The following is an 18609-nucleotide window of genomic DNA, read 5'->3' as shown; positions in this document are numbered from 1 at the left end:
TTCCTCATCTATGACAGACTCCCACAGAAGTAGGTGGATCTGGAGGAGGGAAGAGAGCAAAGGACAACACCTAAACCTGTTGGACCACTCCACCAAAATGTTTGTCCTAATCCGAAAGGCAATCCAGGCAGTAATGCCGTAATGCTTCACAAACATGCCCACATAACCGCTTAGCAGATTCCCACGACAGGATATCCACTATGCAGTGCCTAGGTGGCAATCACTCCGCTAGAAGAATGAGCCCTGAGGCCTACAGGCACAACCTTTCCAGCCAGTACATAGCATTCTGAGAGGCAGAGAATAATACACCTCGTTAGGGTCTGTTTGGTCACAGCCCTACCCGTGAAGGCACCAGCATAACTAACGAAAAAGCTGATTATCTTTTCCAAACGTTTCTCTTCTGAGAGAAGTAGTAGCTAAGAGCCCAAACCAAGTCCAGCCGATAGAACAATTCCTCTGCTTTGGAAGGATGGGGCAGAAAAAAAATTGCAGGAAGATGGAACTTTTGAGAGAGTTGGAAATCAGAGACCACTTTCGGAAGAAAGGACGGTCTTACTCTCAAAGTCACCTTCCCTTGGAGAAAGCCAATCAGGGAGATTTAATAGATAACAACTGGAGCTCACTCATCCTTCTAGCGGTATTGGTGGCAACGAGGAAAATCTCCTTAACTGTGAGCAATGTAATGAAACAAGAATATAGGGGCTCAATAGGAGTACCCATAAGAAACTTCAACACCAAATTCATTTCCCACGCCGGAACCACAAACTGGCATGAAGGAAACTGATTACAAAAACCCTGTAAGGATTGCATAACTGTGGGGATTGTGAAGAAACAGTCTTGCTAAGGAGACCACTTAAACACAGACGTAGCAGCTGGGTAACCCTTGCCAGTGCTGATCTGCAAATAAAGCAAATAATCTAAGACAAGGGACAAATAAGAGAATACAGAGTCCAGATCCCTCTCTGGGCACCAAATTGACTTAATGGCTGCACTCTCATCTTCAAGGAGCACATCTGGGACATTGGGCCCCGTTACATGTTTGGCGGTAGCCGTGCCGGTAAAACCGGCACGGCTGCCGCCAAACTCGTGAAATTACCGGCACCCGGCAATGGGCAATTACTTGGGTGTTCTGACCCCGGCAGACCCGGTAATTACCCATTCCCGGGTGCTGGTACTCATAGGGTTCAATGGGAATGGGGAGATTGGATGCACCGGCACCATTCTTGAATGGTGCCGGTGGATGCACCGGCACCATTCTTAAATGGTGCCGGTGCATCCGTCGAGTTGTGCTCGCGGGTGTCGGTCTGCGCGCCAGGTCAGACCTGGCGGGCAGAAAAGCACCCACGAGCACAACTCGTAGTTTGCCGGTCCAGTAACAACGGTGCCGGTAAGCTCGTAATGAGGCCCACTGTTCGGCAAGTCCCACTCCTTATAAATCAGCAGCTCAGTAGCCAAGCATAAAGGCTCAGGCTGCTGATGTGCGGATGGAGTACCCACCCGTCCGATAGGGAGAGCAGATCCACTCTCTGCTGAAGACAGCATGTTCTCTGGCCTTAGTCAGAAGCGATCACAATCAATGTGGAACCGAACAGGCAAAGCCTCCAGAGAACCAGCAGAATGACCAGTATCGGCAGAAACACATGAAGGAGGTTGTACCTCCCCCAGAGCTCCCGGACAAGGAAATTCCCTGGAGCAGAACATTTAGCACTTCCTGTTCACATTGGAAGTAAAGAGATCCACTTAAGGAGTTCCCCAATGGAAGAAAATCTCCAAAGCCTCATGGCAGAGCTCCCACTCATAGGAAACTGAAGTCTATCTGCTCAAGGTATCCTATATGACATTCCCTCTTCCAGCAAGATGGGCAGCTGTCAGGGAGATGCTTCTCTCCAGAGCTCAGCACCAAAGTCACATTGTTTCTCTGCAAATCAGCAAGGATGCCACAACACCTCATTTGTTAGAGGTAGTGCATGGACACTGTTTTGTCTATCAGGACAAGCATACGTCGGCCTTTCACATGGCAGAGGAAGGTGACCAGGGCCAGCCAGTTCACTCTCAACTCCAATAAATTGATGTGCTCCTATGACTCAAAGGGAGACTACAGTCCACTCACTGCCAGATCTGACAAGTAAGCACCCCAACCGCTCAGGCATCCATCAGCGTCCACTGTCAGCTATGGCCAGGGTTGATAAAACAAATCCTATAGCAGGTTGTCCCTCAGGGACCACCATGCAAAGTCCTTAGCCACATGACTCGCTTCCTGCAGAAGCTCTGACATGTGTCCCTGAAATTGTGACAGCTGGCAACTGAGCAGCCACTGAAGCAACCTCCTACGTAGATGGGCCTCCGGAACCACCTGAATGCAGGAGGCCATGAGACCCAGCAGATCCAGGAAGGAAGAGGCAGAAGCTTGACAATGTGATTGAAGGAAATGTACCATCCGAGAAATGTTAGCTACTCCACCTTCAGGTGGGAAGGCCCAGCCCAGGAGAGTGTCCTAGACACCCTGATGAATCAGAGGGACCGGAATGGCAAAACCAGAGACTTTTAGAAGTTCAGGGCAAAGCCCTAGCTGTGGATCAGACTGCACATTCAGAACAGATGTGCCAACGCCAGGTCAGTCGTCCAGGTAGGCAAATACATGAATGCCCTTCCTCCTGAAGCAAGCCGCCGCCATAGCCAACACCTCGGGTGCTGAAGAAATGCCAATTGGGAGGACTCAGAACTGGCAGTGATGTTGGCCCACAAGTACTTCATGTGCTTCAGATGAAGGAGCATGTGAAAGTATGCATCCTGAATGGCCAGTGAACAGTCCTGCAGGTTGAGGCTTGAAGAATTAGGGCAAGAGTAACCATCATGAATTTGTCCTTTGGCAGGTTCAAATTCTGCAGCCTCAGTTCCAGTATCGGGCGCACGCCTCCATTCTTCTTCATCACCAGAAAATCAAGTGGAATCCTACACCTGGCCTCATTCCAAGCACGGTACAACTTCTACCAATGGCTTAGAGATAAGCTGACGGACTCCCACCATGTGGATGGGATCCAGAGGCAAGGTAGAGGTGTGAGAAGGTTGGTCCGGAGGACACTGAAGGGAGGGAACACAGTAATCCTGTTGAATGAACTGTAAGGCCCAAGAGTCAGAAGACCATTCAGAGCTGAACTGGAAAATCCCATACACTTCAGGGGTTTTGTGGCAGGAAGTTAATTCACAGGGTTGTTGCACCCTGGGTGGCTGAAGAGATGGCAGCTGCTATCCTTCTATCATCTTCTTGTGAGTTTCCCACCTCGCAAGCGTAGGCTTCCCATTTCCTCAGGTTGTCCATTAGAGTTTGGTTAAACCTACTATCTACTGCTAGCTGTTAGAGAGGGCCTAGAGGCAACAGCCTTCTCTATCTGACTCCCTGCAGAAATGCCCTAACCTACCACACCTCAGGGTTGTCAATGTGGTTTGATGGGGAAAATTCCTAATATCACATGTACTGGTTCAATCTCTCCCTCGGTCGCTCAATTTCTATGCTCTCCCTAATCTTGCTACTCTCTCTTTTCTATTCTCCCCCCTCCTGTCCAGTCTCACTCCTTCCAGTTGTCTTCCCACACTCTCTCTCCTGTCCTTCAAATATCTACACTCGCTCCATTTTTCTTGCCTCATAGTCCTTCGCTAGTCTACTCACACCACTCTATTCTGCTCTCCCCTCTACTCCTATCTTCTCCACACTCCTACACACAATCCCCTACCTACACCTCTGTACCCTAATCTTAACACGTTTGTTCTGCCCATCTCTTCCAAATACATACCTCTGCTTCACTCAGCCTGCACCACTAAGTCTGTTACCACCTTGGAATTTCTCCCCCCTCTCTCACTCACCTTTTACATACACACACCACCACATTACATACAACTGCTACCACTCTCTCTCACAATCAATAGCTCACCTGTATCCTACTTGAAGTCTGCTAACATTTCTTCAGCACTCTGCTCCACGGTCTGTCCTCTGCATGGTCCGTCTTTCGTTCCACCTCCACACCTCATGACCTCTCCACTCCTCTCCACACTCTTTCTTCCATTCGTTCCCCTTACATACCTTTCTCTTCCTGGTTCTAACACCCTCCCCCCTCCCACTCTACCAATGTTTCCAGCATTCAGCTGACACAATAGGAAAATCTGTGCCTGTCTTTTCCCCAGGAGCTGAGTTACACAGAATCCCTCTTAACCCCACCACATTTTCAGTCTCGGTTTGCAAGGCAGCAGCCAAGTACTCAGGCTGCTTGATCTCCATGTGGCTTTATGTATGTACTGGTGGATTTTGCTGTCAATTCAGTTTGAGGAGTGTGTCTGTGTCTTAACTGTTTTCCTGCAGTCTTTCCTCTATTCCAATTACCTGTTGTCCTGTGGTATCGTTTTGGTATTTTGTATGGCTTTTTTGTCACCCTTCCTTTTTCCTAGAATGGTGTAGGTAGTTCCTATGCCCTCCCCTCCTCCGATGAATGGCGGTGGTCTCTCTTGATTTTGGTGGCCTACCCACCAAAGTTTTGGCCACCCAACTCTCTGAGCACCTTGGGGTTCATGCCTCACGGGAAACGCACACCAATATGCTGTGCCCCGTCCCCAAACACCATATTCAAAGTGTATGAGGATCAGTAATTGACATCTCTGAAGTGCAGTTCTTGCAAAGTTTGAACTCCAAAACCTCAGATGATTATCTGTTGTGTCGCAGGAAACATTTGTCAGGGAGAGAAAAAGTTCTGAAACAGCATGCTGAGCATGTGAAAAATATTGCCTGAGGTCACAGGGCATCATACGCTCTATTTGTCCTTGATGCGTTATCACTTCGAGTCGAGGAACAGATCAGGGGATGAGGTTGATGCCAGGGTACATGAGGCCCCTGCTGGGTTATACAAGTTTCTGATACCGGCTGCACCAGCTAGTAAATATCTTAAGATGAGGAATCCATTGGAGGATGCCATTCCCTATATTGTGGGGTTTGCGGATGGGGACTGCATTGTTACAGGAGACTTGAATTTAGTGAAGGAGATTAAGATGGATAAGCCTACGCAATATAGATCTATACTGTTTGGGAAGCTATAGCAAAACTAAAGAGGGAATGTGTGGAGTTAGGACTTAGACAATGAAAAAGAGCCTACACCCTTTATTCATTTGCACATCTGTCCTATTGAAGGATAAACTATATATCTGTGCAAACTATCCTACGTACGGTGGGAGGTACTAATATCCATATACATACTGTCTGACCATTCATCTTTAATACTGATCTCATCAACCAATGCAGATGCCGTAAGTAGAGGTTAATAAAAACAGGATGAAGTTATTTTGAGGGGTTAAGAAGTAAGGGAAGATGTGAACATCACAATTCAGTATTAATTCATGACAAATAGGTGTAGGATACTTTGTCGGGAGCTCACTGGGACACACACAAGACGGTGGTGATTGGCAGTCTTATCGTGGCAGCCACTGCATTAAAACGCACCCGCAGAATAGAAGACAACATATTACTTAAGGCATTGGAAGAAAGGAATCACTGTACAAGGATATATTGGTCATTGTTGGAGTTCAGGGGGAGTCTAAATACACTACAAGTAAACCGATACACAAGGCATAAAAGTGCTGTTGAGAATCACACAGACATTTTATGAACAGGGCAATAAAGCAGGAAGAATGTTAGCTAATAGGCGAAGGAAAATAAAGCTTACATCCAAAGAATATACAATGATCAGGGAATGCAGAATGGAGATAAACATACAAGAGATGCATTTAAGTAGTATTGTTAAACTCCAGAGTAAACCGTCAAATTCTGTGGGCTAAACTAAGGCAAAAGGGCTGTCCATTAGATCTGGGGTCGGCCATCAAAGCATTAAATACCGGTACCTCCATTCAGGTGCGCCTGGACCAGAAGGGCATCCTGAGTGAGCCCATAATCACGACTAATGGCTTAAAACAAGGGTGTCCGCTGGCGTCAGTATTATACTATTTTTATGTTCTCGACAATAAAGAGAATGGGGCCACCAAGAACATGCTCACCGAGACTAGCTGGGAACGCCATTGGACATCTATTATACGCTGATGACCTTATTCTGCTAGATACCACGGCATTGGGTCTACAGCAAAAGCTTGAAGCCCTTGAAAAATATGCATAAGAAAACAAAAAGGTAAACGCAGAAAAATCAGAAATCTTAATAATCAAAAGGACTCGAGCTAGGGTGAAAAAACCATACAAATGGTGTCTTGGAAATAGATCTATTCCCATGAAGACCAGTACAAAATACCTAGGTGCCATAATTAGCACTGATTGGGGAGATAAACCATGGATTGAGCATTTGCAACTAAAAATGGTCCAACTGACGGGGCAGGCATTAATACTATAGAAAGAATTCTGCAAATTCACGATAAAAACATTTTTATAATGCAAAAGTAACGCCAACAATAACCTATGCAGGGGACACCGGTTTAAGAATCCAGTGGGAAACATGGGATAAACTTGATGCAAGGTTTTGGCGAAGAGTACTGAGAATACCAAATGCTGTCCCAATAGGTGTGATTAGGCATGAACTGGGCCTTCACTCACTGCACGTACAAGTCATTAGGAAAGCACTCTCTACATTTAGGAAAGTGGGGTGTTCAGAATGTCCTCCTCAATATATAATCATGAAGAAGGAAAATGAAAAAATTGCCTTTTGGCCACTAACTGAATGGAGAAAAAGATGCACTGAGATCCTGCACAACATAGGAGTAAACATGAATACCCTTTGCAATAACCCAAGGAGGGTAAACAGGCTACTGCTATCTGTAGACTGGGCCCAAATAGAAACTGCACAGTCGATATCCAAAACTCATAACCTATCAACGAGGATAACAATTCACCCTGGAATTTTAATGACATATCTCATAAAGAGTGTAAATCCAAAACATAGAGATCTGATCCTACGATTTAGACTCAACATTCTAAGCACGAAACAGAATCTACTAAAATATGGGTTGGAAAAGGATAATATCTGCTGCCTATGTAATCAAGAGGAAGAATCGCTACGGCATCTCCTATTGTTCTGTCAAGAACTAAAAAAGGAGAGAATAAATCTATTACACAAGATGTTAAGCCCTGTGTGTGACCTTGATGCAAACTCATGGTGGGAAGCAGTGTATGTATGACGATCCTAATCAGAGGATAATTAGAGCACTAGTGTCCTTCTTAGAAGTGATGTTAAAAATACTATTTGGTCCGGAAGAAGATTGACCCAGAGACAAATTGACAGCAAGCCTGGCCAGTGCTACAAAGAAGATACATGGATGCTTTACAGAGATTGTAAATGACAGGGAAAAGTGACTCTTTGGAAATTATGTGGCTTGGCCAGGCTTTGCAGGGTGGGAAATTTAAAGCAAAAGTTTGTATGTATTTACACTGAATGCTAAAAAAAAAAAATCAAACTCCATTTTCTGTGGCTGAGACAGATAAGACATCACAGGATGATTATCTCAATTCAGTGACATTGCCAAATTGTCTTAAAAGTACAACAGCTGGCTGGACTCGACAATAGAAAGGTCCTGTAAGCTATTAAGGGTTTAAAGATGGTGAAATATCTCAGCCTACACTGGGTGGCAGCATTTTATAAGCGTATGGACTCAAATCATTCAAGCATTGAAAAGATTATCTTATTGTTTTCGAGAGGGTGTTAGTATATCCCAGTCTATTAAAGAAGCACCTGTTTACTGCGATTCCATAAACTGGAAAGGATGCATACAATTGTGCCTCATATAGGCTGATCTCTCTTTTGTACTTAGAAATCAAACTATACTCTGATCATAAACACCAAGTTGGAAAAATGTATGCAAGGCCTGGTGAACCATGATCCATTAGGCTTTATAGAAATCAGAGATAATAGCGGCTACACTAGAAGAGTACTATTATTAGTAGCCAGAGCAAGCACAGGGTCTAATCCATCCCTATTGCTTCCTCTAGAGGCTGTGTCATTCAATAGGATGGATTGGGCATTCTTAGGAAAAGTTCGGAATTTATTTGGATTTGGTCCATATATCATGAATACGATAATAGTTAACTACAGAAACCCCATAGCGAAAATAGGTTTAAACAGATCCCTCACTAAACCTATGAAACTATGTAGAGGAACGAGGCAGGGGAATCCCTCGTCTCCCATCCAGTTTGCCTTGATAATGGGACCATTTGCAAAGAGAGGAAGCAGCACTGTCAAAATGACAGGGATAACTATGGAGAAAACAGAATATACAATTAGTTTCTCTGCAGACAATGTAATACTTTCCATGATGGACCATGTTAAATCATTGAAGGGAGCAATGAAAGAAAATGAAAAATTTAGCAGAGTTTTCACTTTAAGATTAAAATATATAATATAAATCAGAAATTATAAACCTATAAATCCCAGAGATACAATACAAGAAATGGGAAAAATGATCCTTTAAGATTGGCTTTAAGGTCAGGTAAATATTTGGGGCTTAATATCACTTCACATTTGGGAAACATTCAACAGGCAAACTTGGGTGATCGAGAGCTGGCGACCAAGATGGCCGCTTCCTCTCAAAGCTCTGCATGGGACGGTTGGAGAAGGAGGCTGCCAGCTCGCTACACACTGTGCATGACCAGTTGACTAGGCAGTATTAACGGCTGAAGACCCAGACCGCTGTGGGGCTGCGATCCGGGAGTCTGGGTGTCGCACAGAATACAGGACTGCCTTGGAAACCGCAAGGCCTTTGTGGCATTGGAGGGTGCTCAGCGCTGTGGCCTTGCGGCTATGTTGGGTGTCTGTGGGCCCCATTGGGCATATTGCACAGCAAAGAAAGTAAAGTCACCAACGGCGCAGGTTATCGACCGTGCGATCCTGGGAACCTGGTCAGCAGGTACGGAGGGAGCGCCAGTGCGGGGATCGCAGTGACGGACCGAACAAGGCTCACTGAGACAGTCGTGGTACTGAGTGAGAGGAGCAGCTGGTGCAGTACAGTGAGAGCGGTGTGGGAAACCAGAAGGTGTCTCAACCACTAGTCCCCAGGGATATGTCATCCAGGTGGCCAGGACATGGCCATTGCTTTGGATCCAGTTGCTGGGGGTGGAAAAGTGAGGGAGGATCACCTGGATGAGGGGTCTTCAGAGAGTGGGACACCGGATGGTGAGACACGGTATCCCCTTCCTTACAACACCTTTACCCCATCCTACCAAGTAGGATATTTAGGAACTCACCTTTACAACACAAACACTTTCTCACGGACAGCCCTCTATGAGAGAAAATGGACTAACACCGAGCTGTATATCCGACGTGTCCCAATACAATGGTCAGGCAATTACTGACCATCACGCACACCTGACTTCCATTAAGCTTCCCCACACTGATAAAAGGCCGAGCATGAGAGTACACTCTGAGCGAGGCAAAGCACACGAGGAAACAGCAGTTCCAACGTGGCAGTTTAACAAGAGGAGAAAGATGGTGAAACAGAAAGGGATTGCAAGGAGGGAAGTTCCCTTGACCTTTTCGGCAAGGAATCGTTGCTTTCATGAGCCCTCGAGATTGGAAAGCGTAAGACCAGGGAAACAGGCTCAAGAATCCTGCATTGTGTGCTGGAGATATCCAGGGCACTACCGCGTCAAGAACCAAGGTGGGGAGAATTACCCGCTGTGGTACTGTCCTTGGCTCCAAGTTAGTGAAATCAACACAGCCGGTTAGTTGGGGAGACCGATACAAGACCTGTCTGTGTTGAAGCCAAGGTTGCAAGTGGCAACATTGTATGGCGAGCGCTGGAACGAACATTGTTTGAAATATGTATGGTAAAAGGCGCAAGTAAAGTTGAACTGCTGATGATTGATTAAACTTTGAAACAAAGATGCAATAACTTTAACAGAGTGGGCTTGCTCTCACACTGCGCACGCAATTGCAATAAAAAGCACAGATGCTATGGGCCTCATTACGACCCTGGCGCTAAGTGGTTAACGCGCCGTAAAAGGCTGCGGCACCGTTAACCACTTAGCACCTTACTACGAGGTCCCTTTGCGGGACCCAACCTGAACGGCTGGTCTGGACCAGCCGTTAAAGTAGGGACCCGCAAAGGGACCTCGCAGGCAATTACGGTACCACAATTTGCGGTGCCGTAATTGCCGCCTTCCCCATTCCCATTGAGCCCTATGGGGCAAAAATGGGAATGGGGAAGGCCATGGGGAAATACTGCCTCGCCAACCTTGGAATGGGGCGGTATTTCCCCATGGCGGACTCCTTACAACACCGGCACCAACCATGGTGATAATAGCGCCATGGTTTAGCGCCGGTGTTGTAATGAGGGCCTATGTATATTAGTTGGTTTTAATCAACACCATTGCAGCCTGACACCTGTTTCGAGCTTCCTGCTCTTCCACTGAGGCTGCATGTACATGATTGAGAGTATAATTGTACAAACAGAACCATATATATTACATAAAGAAAATCAAACAAAGAAAACCCAGCCCAAGAACCAGGGCAAAAGAGGGGAGGATTGGCGAACAACAGCGTGGGGACCACGCGCATTGATAACACAGGCGGGGGGGCACGTTGGCTACCGTGGTACCGTCCTTGACTCCAAAAGCAAGCCAGCGGACACGACAATTGATGAGTTGGAGGAAACTGATAACGAACCGAATTGTACCCAGCCCAATGTTGCAAGCGGCAACACTAGATGAACGCAAGAACTTGAGAACAAAGAACTTGTGTGTCTTTGAACTTTTGGGATAGCCTGGAAAGGGCCAGCTGCAGAGTGGTCAGGCGCCGCTGGAGTGCTCATTCGAAGGACTCTCGCTGGCCCCTTTTTTGATGAACTGCAAGTACAAGAAGGCCCTAGGAAAGGGCGGCATGATGTGTCGGAGTTGTCCTACAGGGGTCACATCAAATTCCTTGTACACTCGAAAGTCTCTGACCCATTACCAAGAGAAAGATAAGGGAAGTGAATCCTGCATCGTGAGAACGTAAAGTGAACTGTATATTTGGTAAACGTGAAATCCGGTTTGAGGGATGCCTGTGAGTTGGGTGAAATGTAATACACCTGTGAACACTGTTAAGACCAGAGTAAACCCAGCCGAGGGTTGTCCGCAGTGAAGTTGCAAACTGCATTTGAAAGGCCGTAGTGAACCCGATGGAGGGAGGCCCAAGTTGGAAGAATGATCCAAGCACGTCCGAGGGAGATCAAAGGGGCAGAGAGCAATCGCCCAAGGTGTAAAATGAACATCCTAACCTACTGTGAGAGGACGCCTGCTGTTGCTGAGGCTAGCGAATAGCTGCCCCCAAGGATTTTGCAGCCGCCTTGGACGCCTGCAACTTCTCAAGGCTCTCATCAGCTTTAACTCCCAAAAAGTGTGACTCATCAAAAGGCATGCCCTACATTACAGATTGCATATCAGGAGTGAAGCATGATTTACGGAGCAACGCAAACCACCTTGCGACTGTGCTAGGAGCCATGGAACGTCCCACAGAATCCAAAGCATCCAACCCTGACTGGAGGGACTGGCATGCTGCTTCCTTGTCATCTTGAATGTTATTAAGGAAACGTTCTCTCATTTCCGGGGACATGTTCAGCTGCATGGGAGACAACATCCCACAAAATATAGGTGTATTTAGGCAAGCGCAAGAAGCATTAATGGGTTTCATAGTCATGTGTGAGGAGTTGGGAACTCAGATGTAAGTGAGCCATGTTTTTGGTCAAAGACCTTTATTGAAAGTAAAAGGGGTTGGGAAAATGCCTCTCCGCCCCTGCTCTAAGAGGAGTTTCCCTACCTAAATCAAAAACTAAGGATCTGTCTGTCAGAATGTCCAGAACAAAACTGTCCAGGGTCCAAAGTTCTATTCTGACCCTCACAAACTAATACACGACATTCTAGGGTGAAAATGGTAATGCCTTTGGCCGTGGGTGGTTTAGAAAAGTGTTCACAAAGGAAGAATGAATGACTCCAACACAAAAGTTCTTCAGGGATAAGGATCCTTGCTCCAAAGGGTGGCTCCCTTCCCTTGGATTCCTCTTCAATTTCTGATATTTTCACCGGCAGCCGGTCCTTGTGACTTTCTCGTCCAGCAACAACACTGATACACACAAACTGCCTGGTTTTCTACTTTGTCTTTCTTAGGATACCTGGTATGTTCTCCCGTCAGGTTTTTGCTCCTCCTATTTTGGTTTATTTATTTATTGGTTATTTATATGGTGCTTATACAACAAGACAGTGTTTCAAAGCGCCACAAGGAGAAGGAAGGGAACAAGGGAGCAAATACAATGGAAATAAAAATGAATAAATAAGAAACAAACAGCGGTCCTACTATGCTGTGTGACATTCAGAACGAAAAAGTACAGGGAAAAGGAAGGGAGAGGGGTAGGGTGTAAGTTTGAAAGGGTCCACAGAGGTGTCTGTTGGGGAGGCAAGGTAAGTGCAAGGATGGAGGCATCCCAAGCCAAGAGGGAGGGCTAGCGCCCATCAAGTAAATGCAGGGCTGAGACAACCCAACTAGCAGGTGTGGCCCAGAGGGCAGTGCAGGAAGTGGGTGGTGGAGGCTGATGGCATTTGGGTAAGTGGCCAGGACCCCATTGTGTTCTTGAGGGGCTGGGCCACCAAACTTAGCGGCAGTGGAGGTGTTAGCAAGGGAAGGAGAAAGAGAAGGAGGAGGGGAAGATAAAGATCTTGAGTTGTTTGAGGAACTTGAAGTGATCCGGTTCAAGACAGAGGAGAGGGAGACTGTTCCAGAGGAGGGAGCCAACCGAAGAGAGAGATCTGCCCCCAGCTGTCTGCTTGGAGCAGCGTTTGACCAGCAGAGAGATGGAGCTAGAAGAGGGAAGAGATCTGGACGGAGCGTATTTAGTGAGAGAGAGATGCAGGTAGGGTGGTCCCAGGCAGCCTTATGGATGATGCAAAGGGTCTTGAATTTGCTCCTTGTGGCCATCGGGAGACAGTGGAGAGCTTTTCGGGCTGGAGAGATACGGTCCCTGGGTTTGAGGCCAACAATAAGTCTTGCAGCCCTATTTTGGATTAGTTGAAGAGGGCGCAGGGAAGAAAGAGGTAGGTTGAGAAAGAGGTTGCAATAATCCAGCCTGGAGAGGACCAGAGCTCTAGTAAGACTGAGTTTCTGGGGGAAGGGGAGGAAAGGGAGAGTGCCTCTAAGGAGATAAAGTTAAAAGTTGGCCTTCTTGGGAAGGTCCAAGATGTGAGAAGTGAAGGAGAGCGAGAAGTCGAGGATGACACCAACGTTTCGGGCTGCAGTGGAAGGAGGAGGAGAGCCCAAAGAGGGTGGCCAGAAAGCAGAAGAGAAACAGGGAATTAGTGTCCTGATAGGAAAAATCTCAGTCTTACTGGCATTAAGAAAGAGATCATTGGGACTGGATAGCAGACAGGCAGTCCGGGATGATAGAGGAGGAGGAAGAGGGGAACTTGAGGAAGAGCTGTGTGTCATTTGTGTAACACTGGAAATGAGACGAGAAGGCAGAGATCTCATGGGCAAGAGGTGCAAGGTACATATTGAAGAGCAAGAGGATAGAGCTCTGGGGAATACCACACGCAGAGAGGGTGGTGGAGGAGAAGGAGCCCTGTAGAACCGGAGAGGGGCGGTCAGAGAGGAAAGATGTCAACCAGTCCAGTGCCCTGTCTGAGATGCCAAGAGTATCTTGGAGCCGCTTTATGAGGAAATAATGGTTGACCATGTCAAAGGCAGAAGAGAGGTCAAGGAGAATGAGAACAGCAGAAGAGTTAGCCAAGATTTGCAAGCAGTTCTTCACAGGTGTTCATGAGAGCAGTTAAGACAATCCTTTTTTCTAGTCCTGATATAGTTGTCTCAGGACCTCTTTAACTTCTGTACTTTCTTGCAACTGCCTGGTATACTCTCCTGCCAGGGCTCCTTGTAATCACACACGTGTAGCTGCCTGGCATATGATCCCACCAGGACCTCTTCTCATACTGGCCTTATTCCCTCTTCCAGACTTGCATGTTTACTTTATTTGATAAATTACCTGCTTAATATAGTATACTGTCTGGGTTTCCCATACACTTGCAATGAATACACTGACAAACTTGGAAGGTTTTTAGTCTCAGTTAATTTCCCCTTTTGACAATTAGCTCTCTCGCTCCTTCTCTCTTAGTTTTTTATTCACAATTACTTGCATTTGGTGTGGCCACTGATACGCCCCTCAGTCCCCGCTTTCTGTGGGTGGACTCAGTGCGGTCAGCCGGGGACAGTCTCAATACTTTCTTTCTCGCGACCGCCTTCTCTCTGCTTTCCCGTCTTACGTGGCTTCTGGCGGGCATGTCTGCTTCGTTTTAGGCTCCAGTAAGTTAGATGCTGCCATTCGACACCTGCAAATGGCCAGGAGTCTATTGTCGGCTTCTGGTGACCCGCAGCATGTCCTCTCCCATGGCAGCTTCTTTCTTCTTGGCTCTCGACCCGGTCGGCTTCACATCACTGGTCCCAGCACTTCAGTCTCCTGGTCCGCACGGAGAGGCGCAGCTGTCTCCCACCAGTAGCACACCTCGACTTTCTGCTTCTGCTTTATAAATTTCCCAACCACAGGTGTGTGCACACAACAGCTAGAGCACTCCTTGTGCTTGTGGCCTCGTTCGCTCTGCATTACTCGGTTCCTCTTCCTTATCACAGTATTTTGGTAATTATAGGAAAGGAAGTCCATTCTTGTCAATTTGCACGATAAACCTGGGTAGATATTCTTAATGGTTTTCAAGGGCAAGTCAGTACTGGATGATTTGTATGTGGTGAGAAGGCATCATGAAGTAGACACAGACAACTGAATAAAGCTTAGGCTATAACTTTTATTAAATCAAAAGTGGGTTGGAAAAAAGCCTAACTTGCCCTATGCCAAGGTTGGATTTCCCTACCTAAATTAAAATAATGATACTGTGTCAGGAAGTCCAAAGCAAATGTCTGTATGTGTCCAAAACCTATACTTGCCCTCACATCCAATTGTATAAATATGTAGCAACGTCAGCATCAAAATAAGAAGTGTTCAAATAAAAGTTCAGAGCTTCTTCCAGCTTTTGATTGGAAAAGGGGATTTCCGTTCCCCAAGATTCAAGATAGTTCACATTACAGAAAGAGATGGGTTCCCTTCCACAAACTTTCAAGTCTCTCAATGTTCCAAAACAATACAAACCATGGGATACTTGCCAGCTCTTCTGGCTTGGTTGCCTGTCACCAGTTTCCTAGAGTTCAGCTCCGTAATTTCAGATCACACAAGCTTTGCTTTTTAATTCAAATACTAGCTTTTCCTTAAGTGGGTGTGCTTAGTCTAGGCTCAGTTGTCAGACCACATGATCCACCAATCACAGGTCACACAACCAACTTACCTTACCTGCTGTTTCTTCTTCACATGCACACTGCCACTGTTTCAGCTTCACAGTGGTACTGACTTATTTTCATTTCACATCCTGTTGATTCTTTGTCACTGCTTGTTTTCCACCATTTACTTGTTGAACTTTCAAATTTCTCAGGGCTTTAGCCACTGCTTGTTCCTTCAATTTACACAGTTCCTTATATTCTTGTGGCACTTGCCAATGCTTGTTTTTCTAAAGTTACACAGTTCCTTTTCATCAGGGAATTGCACCAAATCGCTTTCAATCTAATCAGTATTCAACCCTACTTGCTTTATTTCGGATCAGTATTCAATAAAGCCTTCTTCCGTCTTGGGAAAAGGTTTTTAATACCCTTCATAGGTGGAAGAGGAGACGTATGACGATATACATAAAGGTATCAGTTATGGGAGGGTTAGGCTCAAGGGAAAATGGAAGGATACAATGTTTCATCCGATTAAGTCATGATATCTCCCCGGAGCTTGTGTCCCCCAATGTGATCCTCACTCATATAGCAGCCCCCATGGGCAGGATCCAGTAACAGCTGCCATCCCCTGGTCATGCTCTCCAGCCTTGACTCTAACATCCCTTCTGTCCTCATCCTACTCGATCTCTCTTCTGTCTTTGACACGGTCAACCATGCCATCCTGCTCAACCATCTCCATGATAAGCTGGGTATCACTGATCAGGCTCTGGTCTGGCTGACCTCTTTCTGCTCTGATCAACCCTCTGAGGTCCAACTTGGGTCCTAACTTTCCTCTATCTCACTCTCTACCCCTGGTGTTCCCCATAGTGTAACCTCTCTCCCTGGCTTTTCAAGCAACACCTGGCACCTCTCGCCCACCGCATTGCCGCTCTCTGCTCCAACTTTCAGTGCCATGCGGATGACACTCAGCTCGTTTTCAGGCTTCCCTCTGCCTCCTCTTCTCCTTCTCTCATCTGCGACTGTCTGTCTGCTATCCAGGAGTGGTGTGCCGCCAATGATCTCTGCCTTAATGCCTTAAGACCGAGATTCTCCTCATTGGCACACCTGCACCCTCCTTTCCTGCCACTCTCTGGCTGGCTTCCCTTGGCCCTCTTCCTGCTCCCAAATGTGAAGCTAAGAACCTCAGGGTCATCTTTGACTCCACACTCTCCTTTTCTCCTCACATCTCTGATATCGCTAAGAAGTCAAACTACCAACTGCACCTCCTCAGAGGTATTCTTCCTTTCCTCTCCTTCCCCCAGAAGCTCACTGTCTCTAGAGCTCTTGTTCTCTCTAGGCTGGACTACTGCAACAGACTTGCTCTAAATCGGCCTGCTTCTAGTCTCCGCCCTCTGCAACTCATCCAGAACAGGACTGTGCGACTTGTCCTTGGCTTCAAGCCCTGGGATCATATCTCTCCAGCCCTCAAATCTCTTCATTGGCTCCCAGTGGCTGCAAGGATAAACATTCAAGACCCTCTGCATTGTCCACAAGGTTTTCTGGGGCCTGGGTCCACATTACCTTCAACTCTCCCTCCGTAAATACCTTCCTACTCGAGCTCTTTGCTCCTTCACCTTCGGGTCAGTCGCTTCTCCAAGAAACAGGTTGGGGGTAGATCTCTTTCCTCAGCTGCGGCCTCCCTCTGGAACAGCCTCCCTGCCTCTCTGAAACTTGAGGAGAACCATCTTCGGTTCCGGAAGCACCTCAAGACCTTCCTCTGTGCTTCTGCCTTTGCTCTTCCTCTCCCCTGCTGATATGTCTGCCTCGGCACCAGGCACCTGATTACCCTTCTGATTCTGGGCCAAGGTCCCTGCCTGCCCTAGCCACACACCCATACTGCCTCCTGGCAACCCTTGCACTTGGGTCTGTATCTGCAACCCTACAGTCCCCTTACCTGCACTTATTGGACCCCCCCTTGTTTGTGCCTTAACCTTGCACTTGCCACCTTCTGGCTGCACTTCCAGTTGCCGTTTTATCCCTTGCTCTGCCCTTTCTACTCCTGCCCTCCCCCTTGCACTTGTCCCCCTTCCCTCTCCCCTGCACTCGCACGTTCTTAATGTCACTGGGCCTAGTAAGATTGTTGTTCTTGTCCTTCCTTGTTCCCCTCCTTTCCCTCGTCGCTCTCTGAAACATTTGTGTATGAGCGTGATGCAAATAAAATATCATATGATATCATATATCATATCATATGGGAGGAGGTCACAGTCGGGAAAACAGTGATGACTCCATCGAATTCATCACACATGCTTGTAGCTGAAAACACCCTCTTCCCCAACACATCATATTTCTCATCATCCCTGTCACAAGGGATTGTTGGGTAGGCAGCTTCTTTGGAGGTAGAGGTAGCTGCTTGCACATCCAAGCATTCAGGGGTAGGGTGCCTAGAGAAGCAATCCGGGTCAATGGATGATGTTTTGTACTTTTTGACCAGCTCCTTGCTAGTAGCAGGAGTGGTATCTTGGCTTTTGCCAATTTTCAAGGATGTTATTCTTCAAGGCAGAAAAGAAAGGCAGAATAGGTTTCTTAGGGGGTCCTTTGTTCAGGATGTCAGTAAGATCATCCTGTTCTATATCCTTGACAGGATGACCCCACCCTAGGTTCTCAAATACCTTATTCATCGTGAACCTATCGTAACACATCGCTGCACTAGTGTGGCCAGCCGGGTCCGTAGTGGCAAAGTCCACATCGGGTGAAGTGTTGAGCCCACTGGGATCGCCCAAGCACACAGTTAAATTCTGCAGTCTGGATTCCTCAGAAATGAGTTCCTACGGGACAAAGGGGGAAAACCAAAGCGTAGATAATCATCCGCATTTTCTTCCACCTCAAAAAATGGATCCTATAGACTTAAAGTCATTTTTCGACAAAGGTTTAAAACATGTCGATGGGTCGCAGGAAGACATTGATTGCTTTGACGTCTAAGATGTCGATATAAATTCCTTCGATAGGGAAGAAGAGGAAGCCAGTTGCTTCAATGTTTTTCGTGACGACAACACTGTCGACACCACTCGAGAAACCTTCGGCTTTCGACCCGGGATTTGAGACGTACAAGACATTGCTTTCAATGACTCCTTTTCAGTCTTATGAGGCACAATGGGCTCTCTAGCCTTTTTTTTTATTTATTTTTTTTTTTTTTTTATTTTATTTGTATATGGTAAAAAAACCTTTACAAATTTGGTACATAATTTATCATATAGTAAAAACAGTTTGAAAAGAGTCACACATTAAACAGTAATCAGCAAGTTTCATGCAACTACTGTTACACATATATAACAATAATTTAAAACAATTAATATCCTTTAGAGCTTATATGCATTCT

The 18609-nt window shown here is 46.5% G+C and overlaps 1 protein-coding gene across 4 annotated transcripts in view; it reads right to left on the bottom strand.

Annotated features, from left to right (window-relative positions):
• VPS13C (vacuolar protein sorting 13 homolog C) overlaps positions 1-18609 on the bottom strand; it is a 5236720-nt gene that overhangs the window by 1854080 nt on the left and 3364031 nt on the right. The gene's annotated exons all lie outside the window — the stretch shown is intronic.

Source organism: Ambystoma mexicanum, chromosome 11, assembly GCF_040938575.1.
Source record: "Ambystoma mexicanum isolate Mex_15411 chromosome 11, UKY_AmexF1_1, whole genome shotgun sequence".
Classification (NCBI taxonomy): Eukaryota; Metazoa; Chordata; class Amphibia; order Caudata; family Ambystomatidae; genus Ambystoma; species Ambystoma mexicanum.
This window is presented reverse-complemented; position numbering and strand designations above follow the sequence as displayed.